Source organism: Cavia porcellus, unplaced genomic scaffold, assembly GCF_034190915.1.
Source record: "Cavia porcellus strain 051 isolate PalLab524CR breed Dunkin Hartley unplaced genomic scaffold, mCavPor4.1 scaffold_14, whole genome shotgun sequence".
Taxonomy (NCBI): Eukaryota; Metazoa; Chordata; class Mammalia; order Rodentia; family Caviidae; genus Cavia; species Cavia porcellus.
The window spans coordinates 51098870-51119339 of NW_026947497.1; positions in this window are offsets into that span (position 1 = coordinate 51098870).

Sequence of the window (20470 nt, forward strand, 5' to 3'; positions counted from 1 at the left end):
CTACCAATAGTGTGACTGAAGGACAGTTATTTAATTAATCAGAACCTGCTGCTCCTTCAGTAGTGTGGAAAGAGCAGGGTGTAAGACAGGAAAGAAATAACGTATATATGTTTGCATTTTAAACTCTATATTTTTCTTACCCTCAAATTTTCCTTTTAAACTCACCACAGGCCCAGGGGTGTAGCTCAGTGGCACAGCGCCTGCCTGGCAAGCACAGAATCCTAAATTCGATTCCCAGTTCCATAAATAAAGTCACCGCCACAGGCTGGGCGTGGCTCAGTGGCAGAGTGCTTCCTTACATGCAGGAAGCCCTGGATTCAGGCCCAAGCACTGCAAAAGCGCTGAATGAAAGGCCATGGTATCTGGGTTGGTTTATAATAAACTTAGGTGAGTGGATGGGTTGTGAATGAAATAAAACTGGCCGAACAGATGACTTTTTTTAAACGTTAGGCTTATTACACTATTGTAATTTTTTATTATACCATAGATGAGCAAACAGTGCTTATGGTTCCTCCCTGGGTGTACCAGTCCACAGTGAGAAGCCGCTGAGTGACCTCCTTCTGGAGTAATTTCCGCTGTAACTTAAAGGATGTAGTCGCACTGGGCAGCCCTGAGGGCAGGGACCTCAGTCTTCTGCTGGAGCCTCCTGTTCTTACCATGATTCATATTTGTACTAGCTAGGAAGGTGATGTGGTGTTTCTGTTCTGCCGTCAGACTTCTGGAATTCAGATTCAACAGACCTTTACTTAAAAGTTTGGACCAGGACAAATCAGCCGCTCTATGCTTCTTGTTCCTCACCTGGAAGTCGGCATAAAAATACATCTCCGAGAGTTTTAATGACGATTAAGTAAAGGTGTTTTAGTGTCTGACGCATAGTAGGCACTCAACAAGTTTTAGCAACAAAAAATGTAAACAGACAGCTAGTAGTTCATTACCTGTGTCAACCCCCACATAGTTCAAGAAGATAAGTTAAAACTACAAAGATGCTTTCCTGGTGCCCCTGCATTCTTGGAAGAAAAAACTAATGGGCTCTTCCTGCTACAGTTTTCTGGGCGTAAAAGACAAATCCAAATGTTCCTCTCACTGTGTCTAGACTTTTCACAGTCAGGTAACAGCTTTATATAAACTGTCATATTCCTAGAACCAAACCAAGAAACCGTCCCTTTCAAGAACCACTCGAGGGGCTGCGGATTTAGCTCAGCGGCATAAACGCCTGCCTTGCAAGCAGGCAGTCGTGAGTTCGATCCCTGGTACCAAAAAAGACAAAAAAAAAAAAAAAAAAAAGAACCACTCAAAAGTGGGTCTCTAGTGAAGAGAAACCTGGCAGGCACTCTATGTTCCTAACTTGCGCTGGCTGGGAACAGGAGAACCCAGTGTGTGCAGGGTGTGTGTTACCTGTGCAGGGCACCTGTGCTCTGATACCCTCCCTTGTAACTAAGGTAGAGAGTGGATCCCCACAGGCATAGGATGAGACCCTTCAGCTGTTGCCAGGAAAGCCTGAAGGACCACCCAGCTGTTGGTCGAGGTCCTGGGAAGGATGCAGGGCTGGGAAGCTCAGGACCCTATCCCCACAGTCCAGCTCTGGTAAGAGAGGAGACCTTCAAAAAGAGCTTAGCATGAGACCCCTTTTGGTTTCTTTCTTCTGGTTTTGGGCTATTGAACGCAGAAGTGGTCTATCACTGAACTGTATCCCCAGCTTTTTTGTTTGTTTTTTGTCTTTTTTTGAGACAGGATCTCGCCGTGCAAAGTGAGCCTTGAGCTCATTTTGTAGCCGAGGCTGGTCTTGAATTTGCAATGATCCTCCTGCCTCAGCCTGCCAAGAGCTGGGATTACAGACACGAGACACTGTGCTTGGGTTCCCCAGCCTTTTTAAAATGAGATGTAGCTCAGTGATAGAGCATCTGCCTAGCATGCACAAGGCCAACAGAGTTCAGTGCCCAGTACCAACAATAACAATAATGGTAATAATAAAACGTTTAATTTAGAGACAAAAATTTTTTTTCTTTTAATCAGTACCAGGGATCAAACCCACAACCACACGCTTGCAAGGCAGGTGCTTATGCCACTGAACTACATCCCCAGCCCCAAGACAAAGTTTTGCTAAATTGCCTATTGGACTCCAACTTCTGATCCTCCTACCTCAGCCTCCCCGAGGGCTAGGATTACAGGCCCAAGCTACTCATAGAACTCTTTAAGGAGGCAAAATGCTTCTGCTCATAGAGGAAGCTGGTTTTCTAGCTGTGTGTGAAAGGAGGCTTCTTTGCTCCGACCCCAGCTGGAGCCCAGGAGGAAGTATGACCACCACAATGAGAGTGGTGATTACCGGGGCCAGGATCCAGGAGCCACTCTTGGGCTCCACCTACTTGGTGTGTGAGGTTGAAAGGTGCTTGACCATGCTGAGACTGCCAGTGCCACCAGGGGACAGCAGAGTCTCTGCCACCAGCAGAGATTATCCCATAGTCGGAAATGATGCCCATGTTCTACTGATAGGACAGGACTTCTCATCTAAGAGCTAGAAGTGACCTGAGAGAAAAAGGAAAATTGACGATCAGTTTACAAAAGAAACAGAAAGAGCAGGCTGGTAACCCAGAGCAGCAGGCAGATTTTCTGAGGAATAGGGTCATTTTCAGAGAAGTAGTAGCTAAGATTAAGTGTAACAGTTTTCAGTTGCAAAATGTGTATTTGTCCTTATCTGGTAGGACACAACCAATGACACATTTGTTTAAATCCTCAGAGTTTCTTACCTCCAAAGAAAAAATTTGTATTAACAAAAAGGTTAAAAATTATTAAAAATTATTTTCCTTAAAAATTATTTTGGGACTGGCACAAAACAGTCAGCTACCATAGCATTGGAAAAAAATGAAAAAGAATCTACCACCTTTGGTGAATCCTTACTCCATGCCATACGCATCTCAGCAGACAGATACCCAGGAAATGGCTCAGGGGTCTTACGATGTCACCAGTTCCCAGGACTTCATTGTCTCCTAAAGCCCACTCTTATCATCTGCCCTGGGGCCCAGCTTCACAGCCAACACTGGACATAGACACCTTCATACAGACTCCAGTACAGCTTTAGAAAGACTAGAACGTGGACATCACAATGGAATGCTTGAACTCTACGTTTTGCTATCAACAGTGCTAAGGCTAAGTGATTTGCAAGTATTCTGTTATGGTCTGGTCTTTCTGGCATGTGGGGGAAGTCATTTTGCAAAACAACCAACCCGAACCCCTCTGACACTGGTGAGCGTGTGTAGGGGGCAGAAGAACTGACTGTATGGAGAATCCTGTGCACACATCTCCAGCTGCAGTTTGGAGATGTTGTAAGGGCGTCTATAGGGTGTAAACTCTCAGCACACTTAGGTCTGAGTGGTTTTTAGCTGAGTGGCTTTCAGCCTGCCTGTGGTCTATGGAAGACAGGTTTCACGAAGAAATACACAGTCTCCTCACCTGCAGCTCACAACCACAAATTCTTTCCATAAATCTTTTTTTTTTTTTTTTTTTTGTCTTTTTCATTTTTATCGGTACCAGGGATCAAACTCACGACTGCCTGCTTGCAAGGCAGGCGCTTATGCCACTGAGCTAAATCCCCAGCCCCTCTGTCCATGAACCTTGCAGGTGGCATTTTGTGAGTGCAGGAAACTTGGGCATACAGTAAATGGTGCTAGGACAAACGGGGAGGCCATCTGGAAAATAAATTTAGGAGTACCTCACATCTGTACCAAAGCAAAGTCCAGATAAAAACAAGTATATAAATATTAAAAATCTTGATCAGAAAATATACATAACACAAGTGTGATAGTACACACCTGTAATCCCAAACACTCTGGGAAACTGAGGCAGGAGGGTCCCATGCTCAAGTCCAGCCTGGACAATTTAACAATTGCTACTCCTTCCACCACAAATACACCCACAGTCGTGTGTGTGTGTGTGTGTGTGTGTGTGTGTGTGTGTGTGTGTGTGCTTTTGTTGTTGCTTTTATTTTCCAGTACTGGCATCATATCCAGGACTGGAAACTCAGCACCAATAATGAATTAGAGGGATGGGATTTAAGAAGGGAGGATGATTTACCTATAAGAAGGAAAAAGGAAAAGTCAGAGCACTATCCCATCTAGAGGACAGGGCTGAGGGTGGGCACCCAGGGCCCTTAACTCTGGCTTCTTTTTTGAGGTCTATGGTTTCTTCCTCTAGGGAGGTGAGTGCCTAGAACTTGTCACAGCCTGACTGGCTCCTGGGCGGTCTTTGGTTGGATCCCTGGTCCTAAGACCTCACCTGAGCATCTCTTCCATTTGGTGGGTGTCCTGTGACTTCTTCCTGCCCTTTTGTGATGTAGCAGTTGGAGTGGGGGAGCCTATAGTGACTGAGTAAGGGGACGTGTGTGTGTGTGTGTGTGTGTGTGTGTGTGTGTGTGTGTATCTAGTGCTGTACTACGGTAACCCTACAGGATATTTTCATGTACTAAATAAGTTTTCAGTTACTAATTCATCCCTGGTCTCCCTTATATTTTGTAGGAGCTGGTTGGGGGGTACCCTGGTTTTCAGGCTTCTGACTTCCTTCCTGTTTTGCCTCTCTGCTCACTTCCTCTGGTTAATCGCTCCAGCAGGGAGCATTCCTTCCTTGGTGGTAAATTCTTATGTTAATCAGGCTATCTGAAACCTTTTAGGTCTGCGTTCTCTATCTTTGTCTTTGTCCTTTTAATTGCTGTAATCCAACTGCAGAGGCAAAAGCATTTTAAAAGTATTATCTTGTGTGTGCGCGTGTGTGTGTGTGTGTGTGTGTGTGTGTGTGTGTGTGTGTGTGTGTCTTTTTGAGACAAGGTTTTGTTATGCTGTTCCTGGTGGCCTTGAACTCAAAGGAATTCTCCTGCCTCAGGCTCCCAAATGCTGGGATTATAGGTATGTACCACCATGCCCAGTGATTTTTAAAAACAAAGCCTGAAGAGGCCCTTATTCTGTTCTTTCCCTGCCTATAGCCCTCTATCCCTGCACTGAGGGGCAGGGCTTTCCATCTCCAGTCCTTTATAAAACCCCCTATTTTTAGGACTGAGGTTTAGCTCAGTGGTGTAAGTGCCTGCCTGGCAAACCTGAGATCATGAGTTCAATCCCCAGTAACACAAACAAACACTTCAATTTTTTTTTTTTTTTTGTCTTTTTCGTTTTTATCGGCACCAGGGATCGAATTCACGACTGCCTGCTTTCAAGGCAGGCGCTTATGCCGCTGAGCTAAATCCCCAGCCCCTAAAAACCTCAATTTTGAAACAGGGTCTCTCTTACTAAGTCACTCAGGTAGGGTTGGAATGTGAAATCCTCCTGCCTCAGGTTCCCTGAGTACTGAGATCACAGGTATCTGCCACCACATCCAGCTAAAAAATGGTCTTTTAAAAAAAGAAAGAATTAAAAATGGCATGAACAGCTGGGCATGGTCCGCCAAATACAGCTCAGAGCCCGATTTGAACCAGTCTTTTTGAGCAAAAGAAGTTTGTGAGTTTGAGGCCAGCCCAGGTAATTTGGCCCCATCTCAAAATAACCCTGGAAAAGAGCAAGTGGACCCCAGGTCTGTGGTCCAGTGCTTGCTGAGGATGTGCCAGGTCCAGGTTAAACCCACTGACACAGTAATGAACAAATGAACTCGTAAACAAACACACAGCACTGACCTTTGCGCCAATGGTCTGCACCCTGACGGTTAATGCTGGAGCTCATTATTTGGTCTCTGTGCGGCTGGGTCGGGGGTAGCTCAGCAGTAGAGTACCCCTAATTATGCCCAACACCCCAGTTCTGGGACCACAATCAAGCACACTTGCTGCCTCTCTACCTTTGTAGGCTTGAAGCTTCTCAAAGCATGCATTTAAAGAAGAAAGTAAGAAGAGGAAAGCTAAAAAAAAAAATCACAAAGGGCTGGGGATTTAGCTCAGCGGCATAAACACCTGCCTTGCAAGCAGGAGGTTGTGAGTTCAATCCCCAGTACTGATAAAAAAAAAAAAAGTATCTCTTTCCAGGCTTTGTTCTAAGCAGAGGAGAGAGGCAGCCATGGGCGGGGCCTTTGAAGGTTGCTATTTTTTGTGGTTTGCTTTTTTCAGCTTGAAGGTAGAGGAATAAGGCATGTTTGTGTGCCATCAGCCAAATGAGGCAGAGAGAAAAAACTGGAGGATTGGTGGGGGACTCTGAGGAGCCCTCTTTTGGGGCCTGTCATGGGGAACCCTGGCTTTGTGCAGGCCAGGAAAGCACTCCCTGAACTGCTCTCAGAGGAGAGCTGCAGTCAGGGCTTCCTACAGTGCAGAAGCCAGGAGACAGGAGGCAAGGCTGCAGGCCCTGCCCATGAACCAGCAGGAGCATCTCTGCCTGCAGGGAACTCAGTTCAGCATCAAAGTAGTCTGGGCAAGCACAGGAAAGAAGGTAAGAGAGGATAAGGAATTCTGCAGCTCCTGGGACATCTGGAGACACTGAGAATGTACACTGGACACTTTCAGAACTCTGCCCACTGGGAGGCAAGACTTCCAAGGAGCTTTAACCACAGGTGTGCACAGGGATCTGCCAATCCAATGTCCCCTGCGCTGTCCCCATCCCTATGGAAAGGGACACACTTCTCTCTTTGTTCAGGTGGACGCTCTCACCACGCTCTCTGCCTGCCTGCACCTAGGCACAATGAATGCTGTGCCATGTTGCCTTTACCGAACTTGGTGGTCTGTGCTGTTCTGCTCCCCTCCCCTATAGGTAACATAGGTTACCTATGTTACATGTAAGCATCGCGGCACAACCCCCTATCCTAGGACCTCGGGAGGCTGAGGCAGGAGGACCACCAGTTTGAGACCAGTTTGTAAAATTTAGTGATTTAGTAAGAACTTGTCTTAAAAATAAAAACATAAACAGGGGCTTGAGATGAAGCTCAGTATGAAGGTCTTGAGCTCAATCTCTAGTACACGGGGCGGGCTGGGTGAGTGAGGAGGAGGCTGATTGGCACCGGAGCCGGCGCTGAGAGCTGCGTGCTTGGAAGGGCGCCAAGCACATAGCAGGGACCCCGGCGCCCACCCATGACCTCAGGCGGGTGCAGTGATCGCTGAACCTCAGCAGAGACAGGTCTGGGTGTCCTCCTCCGGGTCCGGGGGCGGCTTGCACTGGCAGGGCCCACAGCCGGTCGGTCGCAGGCATCTGGCCCCTCGAGGAGGGGCATAGAGCGCCTGGCATTGTGCGGAGGAGCCGGGAAGGCGCAGGAGACACTCTGCGGGAGCTATCACACCAGCCCGGCTCACCTTCAGGAGGCCGGGAGGAGCTGACTACGTGGGCACCCATGAGCCTCCTTCCTGTGGGGGTTAGGGCCAGGGGGAAAGCTGGCAGGCTGCCCAGCTGGACGCTGAGATTACCTAGAACAACGGCGGAGGACTGAGAAAGGTGGTGAAGGTGGCAGTACCTGTGACCCCAGGGCTCTGGAGGCTGAGGCAGGAGGATTGCAAGTTTAAGGTCAGCGATTTAATGAGATCCTGCCCCCCCCCGCCAAAAAAAAAAAAAAAAAAAAAAATATATATATATATATATATATATATATACATATACATATATATGGGCAGGGGAATCGAGGTCAGGGCGCAGGTTCAACCCCCAGTACTTTAAAAAGAAAAAAATGAGTGGGAACTACCATGCATCAGTTGCTAAAATCTGAGAGAAACTGGAGTGCGTAAGGCTCAGGATGACGGGTGGGAGGGAGTTTCCAGGGTCTCAGCCATTTGGCCCGGCATCCTGGGGTGGGGTGGCAGGGGTGCAGGCTGAGGGGAAGCCGCTGGGTCCCTCCAGCACCAAGGGTCCCCTGTCCCCTCCCACTTGGCCTGGCCAGGCCCAGAGGATTTTGTGTGTGTGTGTGTGTGTTTCGTTTTTATTGGTACCAGGGATCGAGCTCACGACTGCCTGCTTGCAAGGCAGGCGCTTATGCCGCTGAGCTATATCCCCAGCCCCTTGGCCCAGAGGATTTTGGGTATGAGGCTCTTCCCTGGAGCACTACCCAGATCCTCCCGACTGATGCTGGTTCCCGACTCAGATCTGTCACCCCGCATTGGTACAGTGAATAACAGTTTCCCTAGCAACCAGCCCCTAGTGTTACCCGGGCACCTGTGAGGGCTTGCAGTCTAAATGGATGATAAAAGACAAAAGAAAGGGGAAAGTGGACGAAAGGAAACAGGGAGAGGGAGAAAGAAGATTTCTACAGTGCTGCCTGCAGCCAGAATAAAGGGCAAGAATGTATGCTACTTTAAATTCCAAAAACTGTAAGAGAGACCTATGGAAAGAAACCTAAAACTTTATTGTAGGGCATGAAAGAAGACTTGCAAAAATGAGACTTACTGGGTTCCCAGACTGGGGGATTCAGTACTGCAATGATATTAAATATGCAGAGAATCACCAAATGTTAGGAGGCTGAGGCAGGAGGATCACCATGAGTTCAAGGCCAGCCTGATCCATATAGCAAAATGATCCTGTTTCAAAAAAAAAAAAAAAAAAAAAAAAGGAGAAATGGATCTAAATTTCAGTGATTCAATGTATTGTAATAAACATCCCAACTCAGGGACTAAATTGGATAAGCTGACCATAAGGAAACTATTGGTTTTTTTTCAAAGGATAGTAAGCAGCACTTCCACTTCTAGGTATGTATATAAAACACATGAAACTATAGTCAGGATGTTGAAAAGATACCTGAACCATTGTTGACTATGGAGTTACTCATGCCAGCCAAGATGCAGAGTCACCACTGTGGGTCAAGAAGCCAGGCTCAGGGAAAAAAGTGTCACCACTGATAGAACTGGGGGACTGGCGGCGGCTGAAAACATAAGAAGTATGAAATATAAATGACCTTTATTTTGACAATGCGGGGAGAGACACCCCCGATCCCCTGGGGCGCGGCATCTCCCCCCAGGGTCAGAGATCTCTCCATGGAACACGTGGAGTAGAGGCATACATGTAGCTTGGGTTAGGGGTGGTGCCTGAGGGGCATTACTATGGATGCACAGGTAGCCCATTGGTATTCTTTTGGCACCAGAGGTCAATTCCTAGGAGTGGGGGAGATGGAGCTCCTTGGTTCCCTCTGGGGCTTTACAAGCTATAGTGTCTTGTCTGGGCCAAAACTCTTTCATATCCTGTCTTACGATTATTATTATGAAAAGGGGTGAAGATTTCTGTCTTTTCTGCTTCCTGCTAGCAGAGGGCGCTGTACTGGGGTCTAGGGGAGTCGACGGGATGACGGTTGATGCCCAGGTAGAAGCTGGTGCCAGGTGTTTTAGCCAGGACAACTTCACTGGTGAATGCACATATGTTAGACTGGAAAAACAAAGAGACAAGATGTTATGAGGAGGCATGGCACTGTCATATTCAAGGACCCAGGTGAGGTAGAAGGAAAGGTGCCTTTGATTTAGACATATCATTATATCAGGACCATGTTGAGGTAGAAACATTTCCACAGTAAGGGAGAATTCTGAAAATTAAACATAGGATTAAGAGGAGTGAAGTTTATGAGAGGTGATTACTCCCCCATCTGAAAGGGTAAAAGTTAAAACGGTAGGTCTGTAAGGCTTGTCTCTGGTATACATGGCATTGGAGTCTTTAGGAAATACTGTTAAGAGTCCTGCTGTAAAAGGAATAAGAAATTAGAAACCAAATTGAATAGATCTAGGGCTGGAAGGGCACCACTTAGCCTGAGTGATGTGAAGCCAGGATGACAGCCTAGCAACTTTGATCACTGTTGAGGTTGTCAAGAATATCAGGTATGGGTCACTGTAACCTGGTTGTAGTCCTTGGAATGATTTGCTGTAACCGAACTTTAGCAAGTATATCAGCAGTCTCCCTGGTTGTGGGAAAGGCTTTTATGTATCCTGAAAAAGTATAAACAAAGTGAGAAGACAAAATGTATCTGTCAGTCTTGACCAGGGTTGCCTGAGAAACTGGTGAATAAAAAAGGAAGGAGGTGGTCAAAAGGAGTGAGGGTGGGAAGATGTTGACCAGAGGGGGAATTTTCCAGTTGTGTTGCACAGCATTTGGTACAGGGTCTTGCTGTGTAATCCAGGTTAAGGTCCTGAACTCAACCTCCTAAGTACTGGAATTACAGTTGTACACCTCCCAGAAGTGGTATAGAAGAGATTTTAAATGTTCTCATTACAAACAAGCAAGTGAAGCCAGGTGTGATGGTGCATGCTTCTAATCCTAGCACTCTGCAGGATGAGGCAGGAAGATCACAGCAAGTTCAAACGCAAAGTTGGGCTACAAAGTGAGCTCAAGGCCAACCTGAGCTCTACAGTGAGTCCCTGTCCCAAAACAAAAACAAAAATAAAAACAAAAAAAGCAAATGATACGATGAATATGGTTATGTAATTATTGAATGACGATTTCTTAATATTACATTGTACTGCATAAACATATTATTGTCAATTCAAAATAAAAATTTAGGGGCTGGGGATTTAGCTCAGCGGCATAAGTGCCTGCCTTGCAAGCAGACAGTCGTGAGTTCAATCCCTGGTACCGATAAAAATGAAAAAGACCAAAAAAAAAAAATTTAATGGACCTGGGGTACAGCTCAGTGCAATAGCACCTGCTTAGCAAGCATGAGGTCTTTAGTTCAATTCCTGGTATCAAAAAAAAAAAAAAAAAATCAGGGGCTAAGGATTTAGCTCAGTGGCATAAGCGCCTGCCTTGCAAGCCTGTGGTCATGAGTTCGATCCCTGGTACTAATAAAAAAAAAATCAAAATTTTTTTGATTCGGTGACACATCCGTGTAATCCCAGCACTTGGGAGGTGAAGAGGCAGGAGGATCTGCAAGTTCAAGGCCAGCTTAGCCTCCATAGTGAGTTCAAGGCCAGCCTGAACTGCATAGTGAGACCCCAACTCAAACAAACAAACCCTAAAATAAATTTAAATAAAAAAAGAGTAAGTGAAGGACTTGCCCTGACAGCTACCCAAATACCCTTTGTGATGTCAGTGTTGCTAGATTTGGAAGCACCTAGTGAATTGCTAATGCACACTTTTAGGTATGTTGTTGAAGCTGTTTCCAGAGACAAATGTTTAGGGTCAGTAAACAGAGGGGGATTCACACCCTGAACATGGGTGGCATTGCCCAGTAGGCTGAGGGACCAGATAGAACCAGAATTAAAGGAGGAGTGGAAGTGGGGACATACCCTTGCAGTCTCAACATTCTAGGAGGCTGAGGCAGGAGGATCACAAATTCAAGCCCAGCCTTAGCAATTTAGTAACTTAGTGACACTCTGTCTCTCTCTTTTTTTTGTACCTGGGATTGAACTCACAGCCTTCCACTTACCAGGCAAGTGCTTGAATGGCCAAGCTAAATCCCCAGCCCTCAGAATTTTATAAAAATAATAATAAAATAAAAATGGGAATCCAAGGCCATAGATCCAGTCCCCAGTATCTTTTTTTTTTTTTTTTTGTCTTTTTCATTTTTATCGGTACCAGGGATTGAACTCACGACTGCCTGCTTGCAAGGCAGGCGCTTATGCCACTGAGCTAAATCCCCAGCCCCTAGTCCCCAGTATCTAACACACACACACAAGCACACACACAGACACACAGACACACAGACACACAAACACACACTTTCTTTCTCTGACCAGGTGTAGTTGCTGCTGCTGCTGCTGCTGTCGTCACCTGTGAATTCCAGGCTCCAGATCTTTCAGCTTTTGCACATGGACCATGTGTTCATCCCCTTTCCTGTTGCTGGGTGTGGATTTCTGACACGCAGAAGAGGTTTACTTGGCTCTGCTTTCAGAGGGTTCAGTCCGTGGTTAGCTGGCTCCCAGGCAGAAACAGCAGGCAGAAGGGCCGGGGACAAGAAAGATACTCACCTCCTGAGAGCTGGAGGGCACAAGGAGGAGGGACGAGGATGTACCCCTCTCCCTTTGCCACAGTGCCCATCTCCTCACAGCACATTCACCTGCAAACTCACGAGTGGGATGAGCACAGTGCCCGTGACCCAGTTATCTTCCAAAAGCCCCAACTCACTCAGCCCTAACAGATTAGTACCAGGGAGTTCCCAGGTTGTTAGTCTCTGCCTGGGGCTGCTTCATTGCCCCATCAGGTTCTGAGGCTTCCTGAGCTTGGTGCTGAAAATCTGGTTTCTGTGGCTTTCTGGTGTGTAGACAGCTTTTGTGATCATCCAACCTCTGTTCCTATAAACCAATTTAATAAATCTCTTGTCCTTTCTCTCCTCCATAACCCATTGTGTGTATGACCTGCTTCACACTGAGCTACACTTTTTTTGTTGTTTGTATTGGTTTTTTTGTATGTTTTTTTTTTTTTTATCGGTACCAGGGATCGAGTTCATGACTGCCTGCTTGCAAGGCAGGCACTTATGCCGCTGAGCTAAATCTCCGGTCCCTGTATGCAGCACTTTAACATTTTTAAAACTTTCAGTCAGGGTTTCATTAAATTGCCCAGGATGGATTCAAACTTGTGATTCTCCTGCCTCAGCCTCCCAAAGTGCTGGAATTATGAGTGTGTGCTGCCATGCCTGGATAAATCTGTGATTCTTAAACATAAAAATTAAAAGTGCTTGTAAGTGCATTTAACAATGATAGATGGAACTAGATTGAGTTTATTCATTTTATTGATGAAGATTACTCACTTGCACAAATGAGACAGGTTTAATGTTAATTCACATTTTTATCATTGTAGATGACGTCTCTTTACTTACATCAGCAGATGAAAATGGGAGGAATACCAGTATTATAATGTTGGTTAAAAATATATTTTAAAATTCACCGTATTCTAATCATCAAAATATTAGCCTGGTGTCTAACATATCAAAAACCATTAAAAGGCAATGTGAGGCCTGGGGTGTGGCTCAGTAATACAGCACCCACCGAGCACGTTTGAGGCTCTAGCACTACCACAAAAAAAATAAAATAGACTTCTAACTATTTTTAATGAACTTTCCATTGTCTTCTTTTTGATTTTTTTCTTTGCAGGAATTTATACTACTTTGTTATAGATTTAGAGGACTGTATTAGGGTTCTCTAGTGGAAAAAAGCCATATATATACTTACTTTCTTGTTGCTGGGATACAATACCTAACAGTCACACAAAAGGGAGGAGAGGTTTATTTTGGCTCACAGTTTGTGGAGGTTCCAGTCCGTAGTCTGCTGGCTCCAAGGCAGATGAGCATCACAGAGGAGTCCATGGCAGGGCCAGCAGGAAGAAGGGTGTGCTCAAGGCAGAAGTGATACACGTCCAGGCCATGCTCACAGTGACCTCCTCTTCTCACCAAGCTTCACCTCACAGCATCATACGCAGTTATAAACCCACCAGTGACTAATCCAGGTCACACACCCATGGTTCAGTCACTTCCCGAAAGTCCCACCTATGAGCACATGAGGCTTTGTGGGGGGGGGGGCGTCTAGAATAAATGTGAGAAATATTTTGGATGATGAAAAAAGGAAAAGGGTTCATCATGATTCCTGGGTTCATCTTCAACCAGTGCCTACAGGAAAGTGTCATTTATTGAGTGCAGAAAGCAGTAGAAGCAGGATTTAGAACAAGCAAAGATCCAGCAGTCAGAATGAGACGTCTGTAGAACATCTGAGTGGATATATCAGGTGAGTAACTGGTCACATGTATCTGGAAGAGATTTCAGTACCAGAGGTAAAAGATTAAGGACCATGGAGTCACAGAAGGATGAGTGAACCTATGAAGAGGCAAGTGTTATAGATTAAAAACTGGTGGTTGGGGGCTGGCTTTAGCCCAGCGGTTCCTTCAAGTCTGGCTTTCCAACCGCCCGGGCCGATTGGTCCGATGGTTCGAGATCCACTGGCGCTCTCCAGTCCTTTTAAAAAAACCAAACAACAAAAAACAAAAAAACTGGTGGTTGGGGCTGGGAGTTTAGCTCAGCAGCATAAGCGCCTGCCTGGCAAGTGCAAGGCCATGAGTTCGATCCCTGGTACCCCTCCAAAACAAAACAAAACAAAACAAATCAAAGCAAAACAAAACTGGTGGTCAACTTAACACCAGCTGAATTGAATCAGCATGGTGCTGACTGTGGATGGCCCACCTGAGGGAAGTTGCCAGCATAAAAAAGAGATGTGGAAAGGAAGAAAGATGCATTATAAATTCTCTTAAATGTTGTTTGGAACAGTTGGTTCTCCAGGAGAAGCTTGTCATGCTGGCTTTCTGACATGAACTTGGATGTTATCATCAGAGGAGCTTGGGACCTTGTCGCTGAGAAAGCTGTGGTACTTTTCAGGGGTACCCTGGTCCTTATTTTGAGCATCACTTCTTGGCTCCTGTACAGAACCCTCAACCTACTACTGGCATAGCTCCTTCACACACTGGCATAGACTTTCCAGCTTCCACCGCTGACCTTTGGGCCCTCCCAGCACAGATCTTAAAGCAGACTTGCATGAGTCCTTGTCATGGGCTCTAGATTTTCAGCTGAACTCAGCAGGACATTGCCATGGGATCCAGGCCCTCGACTGGATTCTCTAGGTCTTTGGTATGTAGATAGATTTCCTGCACTTCTTGTATTTAATTCAGGTAACTATTACAAAATAATACTATATATTCTGTGTCCTGCATTGTCTTGTTCTCCTCACAACCCCTGACTACAACAGTGAGTATAGTTAAAAGAACAGGAAAGAAAGAAGCCATTAGTAATTTTTTTGTACCAGGGATTGAACTCACAACCTGCGCTTGCCAGGCAGGCACTTAGGCTACTGAGCTAAATCCCCGGTCCTCAGCAATTTCATTTTTTAAAGAATGGGGAGAGCAAGAATCTTCAGAGGAGAGAGGGGCGGCAGCCAATCAGACTGGTTAAAACTGGAGGAGGTCTGTAGAACCTAAAAATGCAGGTTTGGAAAGGAATGTGTAGCCAAGTTTAAGAAAGGCAAAGGAGACAGGAAAACATCCCTGGTCACCAGTATGCGATGGCCACGATGGACTGAGTTCTACTGTGAGTACTGGGAGGGTCCATTTATAGTGGACTCTTACACCATATGCCTTTCTGGGCCCAACTTTAGATTTTGCATTGTTTTCCCCTGAAAGTTCCCATTTATAAGAATACTTAGTTCGGGCGGGGATATAGCTCAGAGCATAGTGCCTGCCTGGAGAAAGTAAGGTCCTGAGTTTGATTCCCAGTAACAAAACAAAACAAAACAAAAACATCTATTTCATGACTTTTGTTCTTTCTTATATTCTTAGAGTTTTCAAAAAAGAAGGCAAATTTCCTTTTTAAAAACTACAGTGAGGCTCATTCTATCACGTGATCGCCATATGTGGACCCTGTCATGGCTTACACACTGGTCATATTTATCTTAGTGATCCTGACTTCCTTCAGCGTCAAACATTTTGACTTGCCAATATCTTAGCAATTATGTAGACATTACTCAATGACTATTCCTGGGTTAGAAAGGACAAAAATAGTAAGACGTAGGATTTTAAAAATCCTAAAAGGATGATTCAATAGTCAAATAAATCATCACTGTTGGTTCATTCTTACCTTATTGGTTTTTGTTGTAGTTGTTGTTTTTTTGGGGGGTGTACAAGGGATTGAACTCATGACCTCACACCTTTTCATTCGCCAGGCAGGTACTTGTGCCACTGAGCTAAACCCCCGACCCTTGACATCCTAAATGATGCTTTTGAACTTAAAAATTGATGACTCAATAATACACACTTGGGGATAAAAAGGAAATGTAGTTTTCAGTTAGTCACTGAGTAACTGAATAGAGTAACTTCCTTGTTGAATATTTTATAATGAGAATCTGGAATATATATGATTAGTCTACCACCCTGTTTTGCTTATTTTTTTGAGACAGGGTCTCGATACGTAGTGCAGGCTGACCTTGAACTCACTAGGTAGCCCAGGCTGGTTTTGAACAGGCTGTGATTCTCCTCCTGCCTCAGCCTCACGCATGCTAGGATCATAGGCCAGCACCACCACATCTGCTTGTCTACCATCTTTTATGATGTCATGCATCAAATGTACTTCATGGGGCTGGGGATTTAGCTCAGCGGCATAAGCGCCTGCCTTGTAAAGCAGGCAGTCGTGAGTTCGATCCCCGGTACCGATAAAAAAGAAAAAGACAAAAAAAAAAAAAAAGAAATGTACTTCATACAGTTTGCAAAACAACAAATGACAAAGGCAGGTGGGTATACAGAGGTGGTGGAAGGAAATGTTTGAAATTGAGAAGAAAAATTCAGTGATTTGCTAATTCAAATTGGTGTTTATAAATTGCAAAAATAATCTTTGCAGCTAAATAGAAATGTTTGGGCTATCATGTCTTCAATAAAATGATGAAACATCAAAGTTTTCAAAAGCTTTATTTTCTATGCATTCAAGTGTAAGAAAGAGCAAACATAATGATAAATCACAAGCATTGGATATGTTTGAGATCCGTAACCCTTGGTCACACGATGACTATATCCTGGTTCATCCAAAGTGATGAACAGGGGTATTCAGAGAACTTCATCCATTTATGGAAAATACAGAACAATGAGCTGGGTTTGCAATGCTTCAGTGAAAAAAAATTTTTTTTTCAGTGAAAACTTATGAAAATAATTTTTCAGTATTCTTTTTCTTGCTTCTAAAAATGACTTGCAAAAATATAAAAAGTGGGGCTGAGGATGTAGCTCGTGGTAGACCCTTAATCAGCTTGTGGGAAGCCTGGGTTTGATTCCCAGCACCACTGAAAAAGAAAAAAGACTAAGCAGAATGGGAGCGATGATAAGGACTCCTTCTCCAGTGCACAGAGAGGTCAGGACAGGGGGCTGTACCCACCACACAGCAAGCAACGCCAAGGAGCCAGAACCTGGAGCCTTAAACATTTGTTTTGGCTCAGATAGTGAAAATGTTTCATCAGCTCCTGGGAAGCACCAGGGAGGAAAGGACAGAGGAGAGTCAAGACGACCATCTTGCATCCTTACCCCAATGCTCAGGGTTCAGTCCTTGCCCCTTGGGTTGCTCATCATGGTTGTAGTATTGTATCTAGACACTCCACAGCCAAGCCAAAACACAAAAACCCTGTCTCTATTAAGAGTTAGGACCACTGGGCATAGTGGTGTACTCTTCTAATCCCAGCACTATGGAAGGCTGAGGCAGGACAATTGCAAATTCCGACTCAGCCTGGGCAATTGAGCAAGACCCTGTGTCAAAAACAAACAAACAACAGAAACAGCTCTGAGGTGGGGAACCATCAGCACCACCACCGTGGACAGGAGCAGCAAGGGGCTGCGGCAGGCTGCGCACTGACGGAGTGGGACCAGGCGCATCCACAAGGTACTCGATCATCCCTGGTGCCTTCAAGGCTTCCGACAAGCAGATGAGTTTGCTCCTCTGTGACGCTGAGGAGTTCAGGAAGACTAAGCCAAAGAACTCTGAGCAAGTAGGATGGGAAGGGAGTTCAGGCCTCAGCCTAGTAGTCCCTTGAGGGGGAGGCCTGGCCTCAGGACCTCCAGAGGACAAGGACGTCCTCCTAAAGCCACCTGCACTGCCGGGGTGCTGCTTGCTGGAGTCCAGGACTTGGTGGGGCTGCATGGGCCTGCAGGGAGAGGAACCTGATATTCCTGGGATTGGGCCGGTCTAGGGGGTTGGTGGCCATCTCACCAGGTGCTGGCCCTGCAAGTAAAAAGCACTGCTGCAGCTGCCACCACAGCTAGGACTGCGGGGGCCTGGATGCAGTTCTCACCTGGCCCTGGGGGTCCTTCCCCATCTCTGCCACAGGTACCCCCTCCAGGTATGAGGGGCCCTCTTCTGGGCATGCAGCCACCGTGAGTCCCACAATGGGCATCCCTCCCAGAGGAGGGACTCTTACAGGCATGCTCCCTCTCCAGGTATGCACAGAAGCAGGGGCCCTAACCCTAACCCTAACTCACGTTTACCACAGACCTGGCTGTTGTTGGAGTCTTCCTGTTTCCCTTACAGGGAAACCCTTCTCTGCTCCCTGACTGCTTCCCCTGAGGCTGTCCACGATCCTTTTATTTCCCTGTGACCTTTGATTTATAACAAACTGTAGGAGAAAAACACCAACTACAGCAACAAAACAAAACAAAACATTAAGGGATGGGGGCGACAAGGAGCAAAGGCCCTGTTTCTGGAATCCCCTGTCCTCCACCTACTTTCCTGCCTGTCTCCTCTGTAAGAAACAGTAGGGAACAGGGTGTCAGGTGTGGGCCGTAGCCACGGCAGCCTCACTACAGTGGTCAGACTAAGACATGGGACAGGACAGTCACTGACTGAGACTGTCACTTGGACTCAGAAGGGACCAGGACAGGACTCAGGCCCTCAGGAGCTTCATTCCCTGCCTATTGGCCTGGAGGGTTCCTGGAGCTGTGTGCAGGCAGTGACAGGGGACCGGGCGGCTGGTGGAGATGGGGCATCTGCAGGGGTCTTGGGCTGCAGAGCCTCAGGCTGTGATTTGAGCAATCATTAAGCACCGGAGGTGGGAGGTGGGGTCAGAACCAGCCCAGACATTTCAGCTCCTTTCTTTCACCAGCTGCAGTCTTGTCCTTAAGAGCTGTAACTGTGAACTTTACAGTTGTTCCCTCAAGACCAGGATGGAAGGTGTGGGGCACAAGATGATGGCTGCTTTTAGGACTGGGAGTTGAGCCCAGGGTCTTCACACTGAGCAACTACATCCACAGCTCTTAGTTTTTATTTTTTCTGAAGTCAGGTTCTCGTGTAGTTGAGACTGGGTTCAGACTTGCAGTCCTCCAGCCTCAGCCTCCCAGAGTACTGGAATGATAGGTTATTACTGTTTGGATCTGTTAAATATCTTCCCAAAGGCTCACATGTTTGGAGGGTCAGGGGACAGGGCAGGAGCATTGTCCTTGTCAGTGGAGTCATCCATTGATGAGTTCAGTAGTAGAATGTGCTGTTGGAGCTGGGGCCTGGCAAGGATGGGGGGGGTCCCATCACCTCCCGTCCTCCAGATCACATGGCCACAGGGCCAGCGACTTTCCTCCCATGTCCCCCCGTTCTGTTTCTGAGCCTGTGAGTCATCATAAATGTTTCAACCTTGAATTTAGTAAGTTAGTGGTATTGGCCTTTTTTTTTATACCTGGAGTTGAACTCAGGACCTTGTGCTTGCCAGGCAGGTGGTGTGCCACGAGCTGTACCCCTGGCTTGTGTTGGCTGTTTTATCTTAGCCACAGGAAAGTAACTAAGATACAGGTTTGAGCCATCATGCCCAGCACTTTTTCTTTTCTTTCTTTCTTTTTTTTGTCTTTTTCCTTTTTTATCGGTACCGGGGATCGAACTCATGACTTGCAAGGCAGGCGCTATGCCACTGAGCTAAATCCCCAGCCCCACCAGCACTTTTTCTTTTGTTGTTGGTTTGCTGAGCCAGGATGCCACCATGTCTAGCTCTATTTATTTATTTACGGATTTAGACAGGGCCCCTCTGTAGGTCTGTAGGTCCGAGCTGGTCTTGAAATCATTAAGTAGGCTCAGGCTGGCCTCAGACCCTTGCTCTTCCAGCTGCAGCCTCCCAGGTGCTGGTTATAGGGCCTGGGTCATGGCGAGTGATTTTTTTCAGTTGCCTGTTCTGATGAACACAGACACTCCTTCGAGGAACAGACTCTCACTAGACATGGATGGCAAAGCTGCAAAACACTGCCTGCTCACTGGCATAAACACCTCCTGCAACATTTCAATAGTAAAAACCTCAAAGGAAAAAAACAAAGCAGTGCTTCAATGTCTACCTTTCCTTATCTTTGGAAATTTCATCACATCATTATTCACAGCCAGAAACCAACACAGTAAAACCTAGCAATGCAAGTTAAAAGGAGCCCAGGTTTTCACTGTAGGAATTGACTGCTTGCCCCTCTGCCAGGTGAGTACATCACTAGGGAGCTTTCCTGGTCCTCATCTCAGTCTGGGAAGTTTGTATTTGTAATCCCATGGAAAAGTTAGTGGAATTCTAGTGAGTTAATTCCAATCTACCACTCCCAGTGTGACCCACGATGAGAAGAAAGACCCTAACACACATTTATAGCTGTGGGGAGTCAGAGGGGTCCTAAATCCAGGCAGGATGAAGGTTCACCAGAACAAAGGCCCATACCCAGGGGTGAATTCGTGATGAGGGGCATGGGTGACAGTGAGAGTGGCAGGAAATACTTGAGCATTGTGAGCTGGGCTAGGTAGGAGGCCTGAAAACACCTCTGCCATATGCAGAGAGAAGGATCTGTAGACAGTCATATGTGTAACAAGTTCCAGGTAGTATCTGACGCTTTGGGGTCGGTGCTTCAGCTGATGTGTAATCCTTTATGCCCTGGGAAGTCATAGCTTCACATCTCCAGGCTGCATCCCAGCTGACAAGGTGGAGTGTGGCTCTCTCTACTGCCTGGCTCACGCTTTTTTGGGAGCTACAGGGACTGTCACCTTGCTTCAAAGACTACACATCAGCACGTTGGCCAGAATGTTGTGCATTGCTTAAAGCCAATTGAAGGGACAAGGAAAAGTCCTAGGCAGCTCTGTACATGGAGACAGGGCCAGGTTTAGCCAA